The following is an 11,439-nucleotide window of genomic DNA, read 5'->3' as shown; positions in this document are numbered from 1 at the left end:
GCAAATGAAGGGGCAGCAAATAGAAAATTAATTGCGGCGTCTAAAAAAACGCCTCAAATTTATGTTATTTGCGGCGTTTCTGAGAAAAAAACGCCTCATATGCGGTCACTCATTTGCTGCGTTTTTTCACTTAAAACGCCTCATATATGGGAATAATCTGAGGCGTTTATTGTTAATACGTTGCTGATAGTTTGTTAAATAATTAAAAAAAAAAATCCAGTATCATCCATTATTATTAATTTATTTTTGTTCTATTTACAAAATAAGATTCTAAAAATTTGCCAGAACTCCCATGTATCATGAGGAACCAATACCTAAATATAATTGATAAAAACCGACTTTCATAATCAACATTCACAACATTAACAGATTGTCAAGAGACCCTTCATCACATAATCTGCCAAATAACATGTTCATACCAAAAGGTTGGCATAATGTCGATTGTCTAAAACAATCTCCACAAGTCAAATCCTAATACATCTCAAAGAAAAATTAACACTGTCTAAAAGATACAATTATTCAACTAACACAATGATTAGTGAAGTTTGTTGCCCATTTATCTCGTATTTCTTTAATCTCGCAATCGGTGTAGGAATCTACCATCCTTGAGCTCCAAACCTAAGAGGAACACATTCTAATGTTAATTGAAGAACCACACAAGTGAAAAGTAAGCTTATATAATAAAATAAACATTCATTTCCTCCCCAAGGAAACATATGTATTAAGCAAATTGAAATATAAGCAGGTATAAGACCTATTAGGTGCACACTGAAAGTTTAACATCACAAAAATATCCTCCTAGTTGAAAAACAAGACTGAATATTGAAGAGTACATTTCACAAGCTCGGAAATTCCGTTTCTTGAGTCCTCTTAAAGAATACTAAACTAGTGACTGAGAATCAGTAGCTCACATTTCAAAAGAAGGTTTCTTACTCTCTTAAGTGCGAGAACAATAATACTAACAATCAAACAAAGTGGCCAAACGAATTGCCCGACGACCGTAGCATTGATCGATAGCAATGCAAACTAGGTATAAGACCAAGGAGGGCAGGATGGTCATAGCTAGCATTAAACCAAATCACCAATTGAACCATCCAAGTCAAGGTCTAGACTTCAACGAACCAGTACCAACATCCAACCCTACTTTCCAAGTTACTTAAGTATTAAACTAAATTCAAGGACTAAAGTATGAGACTGGAAAAAAAGGGAACATGAAGCATTGTTTGGTGATCATCAAATATGAATGTCATACCTTCTCTAAGTCATTTGCGGTTGTGTAAACCTTGAATATATCGAACAAAGAAGCCATACTCCACCTTCTCGGTTTGTTGTGGATACTAGCAAGATATATTAAAATGTAATTCGACATATTAAAATGTAATTAGTCAAAGAAGCCATACTCCACCCTCTCAATTTGGTGATCAAATAGCGAAGGTCATACCTTCACAGATTTCCTTAATGGTTCTCTTCCTTTGACCTTCACTTGACCTCCAGACAAATTGTACCTTTTTAGAGCGCTACACAAAATATAAGGTAGTTTATAAATTCTCCCAAGTATCTCCGAAAGTTATGAGAACGTAAACAATAACTTGCTTGAGAATCAAAATACGAGATTACGTTATTGCGTCGCTTACATTCTTGGTCAATTTAGTATCTAAAGTAGCATCATGGCACTATACATGTCCGATGAATTGTTTTTCTTATCAAACTAGTGCAAGAAAGAAATTGCTTAGATGATTGTTTTGACACAGAATATAACATCACAACTGTAACAAACTAGCTGCTCGAGTAGGTTATTAATTGAACTTGGTAAAATTCAAAACCTTTTATTGAACCTGATTATTGAGGAGTACTTCTCAGGAACAATACTGACATTTAGCAGCTAGTTCTTGTGTACATCCATCACCTAATGCACCTGAGTCAAAATACTTAACCGGTTGACGGATAATACTCCAACCATAACTACATGGATCAATAACAAGAATTAGCATAAGAGTGTTTCTTAGGAGCCTAATTGTTGAGGAGTACTTCACCAAGAAATGAGTCATTTCTAAATAAAAATTTACTCTAGCATGCCATGTTTACGACACTGATGTTTGAGTTGCAGGAAAGAGAACTAGCAAAATGAAAATTCATTGTCACTAGCTTCTATTTGGTATGCAAAATAATGTAGGCAGTAGGCCTCTTTTTTCCTTTTAACTGGCTAATAACAAATTCAGTGAAAAACTAATGTAGCTAATAACAAATTTATTAGTTCTATACGTTTTTAATTCTTGAAATTTCCCTTTTTAGAGTATTTTAGTTTACCAGTACTAATGGTGCAACCGTAGCACCAAGGAGCTTATTCACATAAACTTAATCATATAATAAAGAATTGTTCTTATCTAGTAGTTCATATAGTTAATATGTCACATTCATGGAATATCCATACAATCTACACTTAATCAATTCACAAATTATTCAAAAAAATGCGACTAAGTCCGTACACTAAGCTATACGAAAAGTGGCCACACATTAAAGCTTGATCATCCAACATGTTATGAACATTCGAAGTATGGGAATAAAGAAATTCACAAGAAAAGGTAGAGTCCAGCTTAAAAAATGAACATATACCTTTGCAACCATTTCAAGCATATGAGCATATTCAAGGTAAGAGGTTTCCAAAACTTGCCATCAAAAAATAATAACCAACATACAATTATCAGGTTCTAACAAGTAAAGGTACTGGATTCATATGGAAATACACGCTTACATGCACTCACAGATAATCAAACAACAAAATAACAACCACCTTATAAATACATGTCGGGGGAGTTCAAAATCACATTTCAACCATGGATTATGAGTAGGGTTGATCAAAATCATCATCAATTTCAAAGGTATATATTAAACACCCAAAAGCATGCCTTATGAATATCAAAATATGAAGCTCAGCTAGGAAATCAAAGTAATTACATTTCTAACTGATGGGGCATATTCTGCACCGCTGACCAAGTCAACATATTGAGCAAGGTCAAAGATATCCACAGCAAGTCAACGACTTAGACGACCTAGCCGATGCGGCCCATCGGCTGCCAACTGGTCCCGGCATGACAACCTGCCAGCCGGAACACATACCCGCGTACTCATATCCAAGACCCCTCGGCGGTGAGTCACCAGGGCCCGCCGGCCAGCTATAGGTCCCTCGGCCGAGGGGTAGATCAGTCTTTCCACCTGCTAGCCACTTGGCCACTTGGCCACTACGTGACAAAAGGTGAAGTCTATAAATACTCCTCAACCTTCATTGAGGAAAGGATCCCAATCCAGAAATACACAACTTAACCTAAATACACTATTCATCTGGTATAATCTTCCTTATCTCTCTACAATATATTCCTAGCCAATTAGCATACAACTTATACATCTAAGTTTACTGACTTGGGCGTCGGAGTGGGTACGCTTGGCTCAAAGCCAAGCCCTCGCCTGTTCATTGTTGCAGGAGAGGCCGAGAGGAACGATTAAGACCAAGGGAGAATCCAACTCAAGACATCATTCAACAAGCCACGGGTGGTAACTATACTTGCTCTGGAATTACACCCGGAACAATTGGCGCCGTCTGTGGGGAAAGACACTAGAAGCTAGTCACATTCATTCCCAAACAAAAAAAAAAACAACAAAAACCCACCCAAAAAGCTAAGAAAATGTCGAAACAGCAAGAGGTGTTCGTAACCGACGAGCCCCTCCACCCAGATGATACCTTCAACAATTCTGGAGTCATGCAGCCCTCCACCGGCGGAGTGATCCAACCGGAGTTCGGGATGCCAATAACACCAGATGCGTCGCTGCCCGCCAACCAAGTCACCCTCATGGGACATGTGGTCGACGTGGCATTACTAAAGCAACTTCTAGACCTCATTGGTAGTACGTCGGCTCACACTGTCACACCGACAAGAGCGGCGGAACCCGCACAGGAGACCAGGGCCCAGAATGTGACTCCAAGAGACTTGAATGGAGCACTAGAAGAAGTTGGCCCTGTCAAAACGCCGGAAGAGCCCAGAATGCAAGTGGTGGACACAAGTCCTGACCGCGCTCGCGGGAGGACAGCGTCACCGCAGCAGCCACGAGGCCTGCCCCGGAGAAATGAAAGAAGTCCGACTCATCAGAGTCGAAGAAGAAGAAGCCCGTCTCGCCAGAGTCAGGGAAGAAGTCCTTCCCGCCACGGGGAGAGTAGCCGAACTAGGGACGTGAGGAGCCGATCGCCGCGTGCCGTTCGACACGTGGTCAGACAGCCCCTCAGCGACTACGTCCTAGAAATCCCGGTGCCAACTAAGCTAAAATTGCCACCCATATCGTACTCAGGAGAGGGCGACCCATCCGACCACGCGGAGGCTTTCGAGTCCCACATGTCGGTATGGGAACAGGCCTGATGAGGTCCAGTGCCGTGTCTTCCCCACAACCTTGCATGGGATGGCACAAAGTCGGTACAAAGGACTCCCGACGGATCGATATACGGGTATGGCGACCGAGAGAAAGATTTTGGCCCGGTATTCCCGCATAAGAGGAGGGCCGTCGAACATCGGACCTCCCGACTATCAAGCGGGAGGGAGGCGAGACTCTCCGGGCTATGTGAAGAGGTTCGACGCCAAAGTTCAGGCGGGTTCGGGATTTGAATAGCGAACGGCCGCCTTCCATGCGATGAAAGGTCTCCCGAGAGGGGACTTAAAAAATGAGCTCATCAAGTGCGGCGGCCAAAGACTAGACTCCGCCAGGAAGATGGCCGACCAAGCCATTAAGGTGGAGGACTACCACAAGACTTGGGTAGGCCCCAGCGAGGCTGAGCACTCAGAAAAGAAGAGCCGCCGGGGGGATAATCCGGATGAAAGACGCCGTGACGACAATAGGTCACGGTCCGATGAACGACGCCGTGAGAATAATAGGTCACGGTCGGACAAACCTGCCAGGAGACAGGACTCGACGGGCACCGGGTGGAGTTCGGAAACGTACCACCGAGGCGGTATAGTGATAAAACCCCTCTCGTCGTATCGCCGCCGAGGTCTTTGCCCGAGCAAAAGCGAGGGCCGAAGTGGGAGAAACCCCCAAGCCAAAAAGTGACGGTGACACGAGCCGATCGTGAGTACCACGGCCACACCGGCCATTTAACCGACGATCGCCGGCATCTAAAGAATGCCATTGAAGAGCTGATCCGGAAGGGGAGCCTCGGCAAGTACGTTGCCAAAGGCCAAAAGACGACGCCGGCAAGGACAGGTAAGAAGTCCGTCTTCGAACGGATAGGAGTGATCCATGTTGTCATCGGGGGCAACGAGAACGGAGGGTCCGCTCATGGGCACAAACGACACCTGAACGAGCTATATCGGGCCATCAACTTTGTGCCTAACACAACGATCCCCGCTTCCAACACCCCCGATATAACCATCGGAAGGAAGGACTACGAAGGAGTCATCGCTCCTCACAAAATGACCCACTTGTAGTCAATTTGGACATATCCAACCACCTGGTCAAGAGGTGCCTGGTTGACACAGGCGCGTACACGAACATCATGTTCGGGAGTGCTTCCTCGGCCTCGGCACGAAAGCCAAGGACTTGAGCCCCCTCGCACTAACCCACTATACACTTCTCTGGGGCCGGTACCACCGGGATCAATCGGACTCCCAAAGGACGTTCGCGAAAAGAACGCGGCTAAAAATGTCCTAGCCGAGTTCGTGGTCATCGACGGCTCGTCCGCCTACAACGTTCTCATAGGCCGAGTCACCCTGAGCGAGGCCGACGCAGTGATGTCCATCCGGGCCCTAACACCGATGTATGTCTCGGACCGGGGGGAAGCGCATAAGCTCGTCTCCAAAGACGAGAATGACAAGGTGGTCAACGTCCGGATAGCCGCCGGAGGATGCAACATGCAATCCCTCAAAGCGGCAAAGAAATCGAAAAAGGGAAAGGTCTATCCTTACAACGGGAGAGGGCGACCTCATGGATGTAACTAGTGGGCGACTAGGCCATTAGGACGCTGGTAATCTCGGGAATAATCTATGTAGCGGCGGAGGTGTCCAAAACAAATTGTGGGCACCCCGACGCATGTTTTTACCTAAATGAAAAATCATCCAAGTCTTCCATCGAATGTTCGCTCTTCCCATAGTCACTAGGAAGCAAACGCCGACTCACACTTGTCATGCCGACAAGAGCGGCAGCCTTTATCGATAGCGCATGTCGGCTCACACCGTCATACCGACAAGAGCGGCAGCTCTACGAAGAAAACAGCGCCGTCGCACACCCAAGTAGTAGACGCCACGGCGATCACCCTAAGAGGTTTGACGCCGTCGCAGTCACTCCAAGTGGTAGACGCCACGGCGCTCTATGAAGAAACAGCGCCGTCGCAGTCACCCCAAGTAGTAGACGCCACGGCAGTCACCCCAAGAGGTTTGACGCCGTCGCAGTCACTCCAAGTGGTAGACGCCACGGCAGCCTCTACGAAGAAACAAAGCGCCGTCGCAGTCACCCCAAGTAGTAGACGCCACGGCAAATCACCCCAAGAGGTTTGACGCCGTCGCAAATCCTCCAAGTGGTAGACGCCACGGCGCCTCTATGAAGAAACAAGCGCCGTCGCAGTCACCCCAAGTAGTAGACGCCACGACAGTCACCCCAAGAGGTTTGACGCCGTCGCAATCCTCCAAGTGGTAGACGCCACGCGAGCCTCTATAAAGAAACAAAGCGCCGTCGCGTCACCCCAAGTAGTAGACGCCACGGCGATCACCCCAAGAGGTTTGACGCCTTCGCGATCACTCCAAGTGGTAGACACCACGGCGATCGATAACAAGAAACAGATGTTTGGCTCACACTTTGTCACACATCGACAAGAGCGGCAATCACCGCTAAGAAGCGTACACCTCGATGTCAATGACCAACGCAGGTGATACTCGCAGAGCGTTCAAAATGCCTTGGAAGCGTTAACACAATTGAGATACGCGCTCTAGACTGCCTCGGCTAAGCCGAGGCGGGAACAAAAGAGACACTCAATTAATAGCGTAAAGAGACAAAGCCAGACAAACCCGATTATGGTCCTCATAGCCAACGGGTGCAATTGGGCAACGGCAACGTTCATGGCCTTAAGGATGGCCACAACATACCCATTCAGTGGAAACCGGAGCCCGTACTCCAAATGTCGCATATATACGCCGGTGTGGCCGGTGGAGGGCAACAGACGGCCGGCCCTCCTCGGGGATAACAATCTTGTATCCCCTGCCGAAGAAGAAATGGCCCTCGAAAAATTTCTCACCGGAACAATTGGCCAACTTATGGGTCCAAACTCGGTCAACGCGTGCCTTCAAAGCAGGCCGTGATCCATAACGTACCGCCTCACGGTATTAGGACGAGCCTCCTCAGCATCATCACCAAAATCGTCCACGTCATCATCGACATCAGAATCATCCTCCCATTCCTCCAGAATCCGAGGATCGACTTCGGGAGAAGGAGACCTAGGGCCCGCTTACTAGGCCCTAAAGGCGAGAAGACATGTTTACAATGAACTTACAAAATTAAAAATTGGAAAGTTTGTTTGTTTACCTTGAAGAAAACGCTCGCCGGAGTAACAACTATGGAAATTAGAAGACAAAGAAACCCTAGGAAGTTTAGAGAGAAGAAAATTTTGAAGAATGAAATTGGTGGGCAATTTCACGGGCAACGCCCTATTTATAGGAAAAGCCCATGAAGCGGGACCAATCGAGAAACAGCCCATGAAGCGTCAACCAATCAGCGTGCGGACACGTGTCGGACATGCAACCACGGGATGTCAATCGTTGCAACGATTGTGTCAATCAACGCAACAATGACCAAACGTCTTCAACACGCCTATTCAAATCTCTCCGCCTATTCACCTTCCTCAACAAATTCCCAAGCATCTGCTCTCCGCCGGCCACATGATCAACCAAGCTAAGTAGCGCCGGTGGGGCAATCAAAAATAACCTAGCCTCTCGACCGGTCTCGGCCAGCGTCCCTTTCTTATCCACATCGGATGCCCAATACACATCCATGTGGAGGGGGGATATGGTACGGCCTAAGAGAGACTAGGCAGAGCAAAAGAAGCCGATGCAGAAAATTTTCTACAAACTACTTGCGCAGAATATACGCTCAGACGTACATCGAAGCCCATACCACGGCATAGACTACGCTGGGGGCAAATTGATGGGGCATATTCTGCACCGCTGACCAAGTCAACATATTGAGCAAGGTCAAAGATATCCACAACAAGTCAACGACTTAGACGACCTAGCCGATGCGGCCCATCGGCCTGCCAACCTGGGTCCCGGCATGACAACCTGCCAATGGAACACATACCCGCGTACTCATATCCAAGACCCCTCGGCGGTGAGTCACCAGGGCCCGCCGGCCAGCCATAGGTCCCTCGGCCGAGGGGTAGATCAGTCTTTCCACCTGCTAGCCACTTGGCCACTTGGCCACTACGTGACAAAAGGTGAAGTCTATAAATACTCCTCAACCTTCATTGAGGAAAGGATCCCAGAAAATACACAACTTAACCTAAATACACTATTCATCTGGTATAATCTTCCTTATCTCTCTACAATATATTCCTAGCCAATTAGCATACAACTTATACATCTAAGTTTACTGACTTGGGCGTCGGAGTGGGTACGCTTGGCTCAAAGCCAAGCCCTCGGTTGTTCATTGTTGCGGAGAGGCCGAGAGGAACGATTAAGACCAAGGGAGAATCCAACTCAAGACATCATTCAACAAGCCACGGGTGGTAACTATACTTGCTCTGGAATTACACCCGGAACACTAACGATATAATAGGATATAAGAAAATAAACTTCTATGAATAGTAACTTTTAGACGAATTGAAAGGGCAAGTGACCAGAAGTAGTGATCCTCTGCAACCAAATTAACCTTTAGCACTACTTACTCTATAGTATTTCCTACAACTACCAAATAATCTTTCCATTTTTACAAACAACATTTGAACATCGTACAAACTAATCAAAACATAGTATATCAGCTACAATACAAAGTTAAGCTTAAGAGACTCGAAATACAAATCATAAGTAGGCAGACGAGCATATTGTTGTGTAGAGAAAAGATATCAATTGGTAAGAAAAGATAAGCAAACGAGCATATGTGGTCAATAGAACAAACTAAGCATCTAGGAAATGAAGTTTATGACACCAACCTTTATAGGACAGATAAACAAAAACCAAGGCCGTCATCAGTGACATTATGTTCTGCAAAATGAAACAGAATTATAGATAATTCAAGTGCCTGGGTTTATGTCGTCAAGAAAACTTCAAGTATTATACAACATAATCAGATAGGCTTAATGACGAGACATGTGTAGTATATTCCAAGGTTAATTCACTTAAATCTCAAATTTAGGAACATATCCATACTAACAACTCTGTAAAAGACATTTCTTAGTTAAGCTATCAAGAACAAATATAAAAAAGACTACAATATGATAACAATACAAACATCACACAAAAAATCGGTAAAAACCCCTAATTTCATCACCCTTATTTATCAAATCTAATTGTCTTAAGCCTAATACTTATAATGCAACAGAAACCATGCTTTGTTTAACTTCAAATAACAACACCAAGCATCACATAACAATCTAATTTGTATAATTCGAATAAGAAAAACTAACTACCCAAAAACCGTAATTAGTTAAATTAAAATTATTCAAGTTGAATATCATACCATGTAAAAGAGACTGAAGAATGTCAAGGGAAGAGCTGAGTCGCCGACAAACGCTCATCGTGTGTTGTGGTTGTCGCATCCTTTGTCGTCGTGGCTATCGTGGGCCCGTGGCTACATCAAAAAGTGCGCTGGTACCAAAATTATAGTGGCAAAAGGATAGTGGATGAGGGTGTTGGGCGAGTGGCGGTGGATGTCTTGAGCGATTAGGTATTTTTAGGGTGATGAGAGATTGAGAGCATAAGAGGACTGACTGACTAAATGATGAGGGAGGTATTTTAGGATGATTTTATCTGCTGCGTTTTCAAGACAAAACGCCTCATATGTCATTTGTGAGGCGTTTTTATGATAAACGCCGCTTTAAATTTTGTGTTTTCCGAAAAAAAAATAAAAAAACTGAGTTATTATTTGCTGTGTTTGAGATAAAACGCCTCAAATAGGGCGCCGCAATTTAATGTTTTTGTACTAGTGTGCATCATATTCCGCCTAAACCAAACCACCTACTACTAAAATGCATGAAAATTGACTCATATAGAATGTATGTTAGTTTTCATGGACATACAGATGTCATATATTCATTAAGACATCACCTTAGTTTATTCATTCTCGCGTGCTAGATATTAGTTCACTTAAAATGAATCTAAATTAAGTTGATGGGATCTTCCTCTAAAACGGAAATTGAGATTAGTCTTTATAAGGGCAAACAACTATGAATCCCTTCTTCGTCGGTAGGCATAATATGACCCCTTCTACGTTGGGTAAGTAGTTGTGTTGACTTAGTTTACCTCAACATCATAGTCCGAAGAGTTTCTCGTGATTATGATGGTCTAAAGATAGAATTTGTAGAAATTTATCGACCAAGAATTCTAACGGTAGAATTAGCTAAGAGGTTAGCTTATCAATTTACAGATAATTGAGTCTTGGGATCATTTATATAATTCTTGAGGAAGGTCAATTATATAAATGTTTTGAGTCTTCGCGTTATGACATTAGTTCATTAGACTTAAAATTATAAACTATGCACATGCTTATTATTTTTATTCTTCTTCTCGCAGTATAGAACACGATTATTTTGATAATACTGTTACAACTAAATGGCTGGAAATAACGCAATCCCAATGCCTAGTGCCACACTTGATCGCGAGTCCTGGCTGAAAGCTTTCATGGACCACATGAATCACCCACGCGATCGAAGAATGATGGGTCCAACTTTGCGGACTGGGAGGCGGCACTACGGAATGCTGCCATTGCTGACGGTAAGCTCAAGTACTTAACTGAGCCAATACCGGTCAACCCAGGCCCCAATGCAGGAGTCAACAAGTCACTCGCTTATAGTGACTTCGTTATGGAAGCGGATGCGATAAAGAACATACTCATCTTTGCAATGAAAACTAATTTGCAGAGACGCTTCATTGCTCAGGGTGCAAACAAGATTTTCACCACGCTCACTAACGAGTTCTCAAAGGCACCGAGAATCGTTAATTATGAGCATACCTGTCGCCTCTTTGATGCAAAACTCCAGAAGGGCCAACCGGTTAGCCCACTAATTCTTCACATGATTGAGAATGTCGAGAAGTTGGAGGCACTTGATTGTAAAATCAGTGAGAGCATTGTCATAGACCGAATGCTTCATTCTCTTCACGATGGTTTTGCCCTTTTCAGTGCGAACTACTACATGAATGACTTGAAAAAGAGTCCTCATGAGCTACACTCCCTTCTCGTACAGACCGAGAAGGATAT

The 11,439-nt window shown here is 44.3% G+C and overlaps 1 long non-coding RNA gene across 3 annotated transcripts; it reads right to left on the bottom strand.

Moving 5' to 3' along the window:
• Positions 1–362: 362 nt before the first annotated feature.
• Positions 363–10,034, bottom strand: LOC141627378 (uncharacterized). Of its 3 annotated transcripts, none has more exons than XR_012536952.1 (6): positions 9,703–10,034; positions 9,176–9,227; positions 1,836–1,962; positions 1,442–1,517; positions 1,253–1,337; positions 363–618 (listed from the first exon to the last, which is right to left on the bottom strand). It is a non-coding gene; the product is annotated as an uncharacterized LOC141627378 (long non-coding RNA). The 3 variants fall into 3 exon arrangements; XR_012536951.1 differs by having other exon boundaries at positions 1,836–1,915; positions 9,703–10,033; XR_012536953.1 differs by lacking the exon at positions 1,836–1,962 and having other exon boundaries at positions 9,703–10,032.
• Between the last annotated feature and the right edge of the window lie 1,405 nt (positions 10,035–11,439).

Source organism: Silene latifolia, chromosome Y (genome assembly GCF_048544455.1).
Source record: "Silene latifolia isolate original U9 population chromosome Y, ASM4854445v1, whole genome shotgun sequence".
Lineage (NCBI taxonomy): Eukaryota > Viridiplantae > Streptophyta > Magnoliopsida > Caryophyllales > Caryophyllaceae > Silene > Silene latifolia.
The sequence above is the reverse complement of the archived record's forward strand: the minus strand, read 5'-3'. Positions and strand labels throughout refer to the sequence as shown.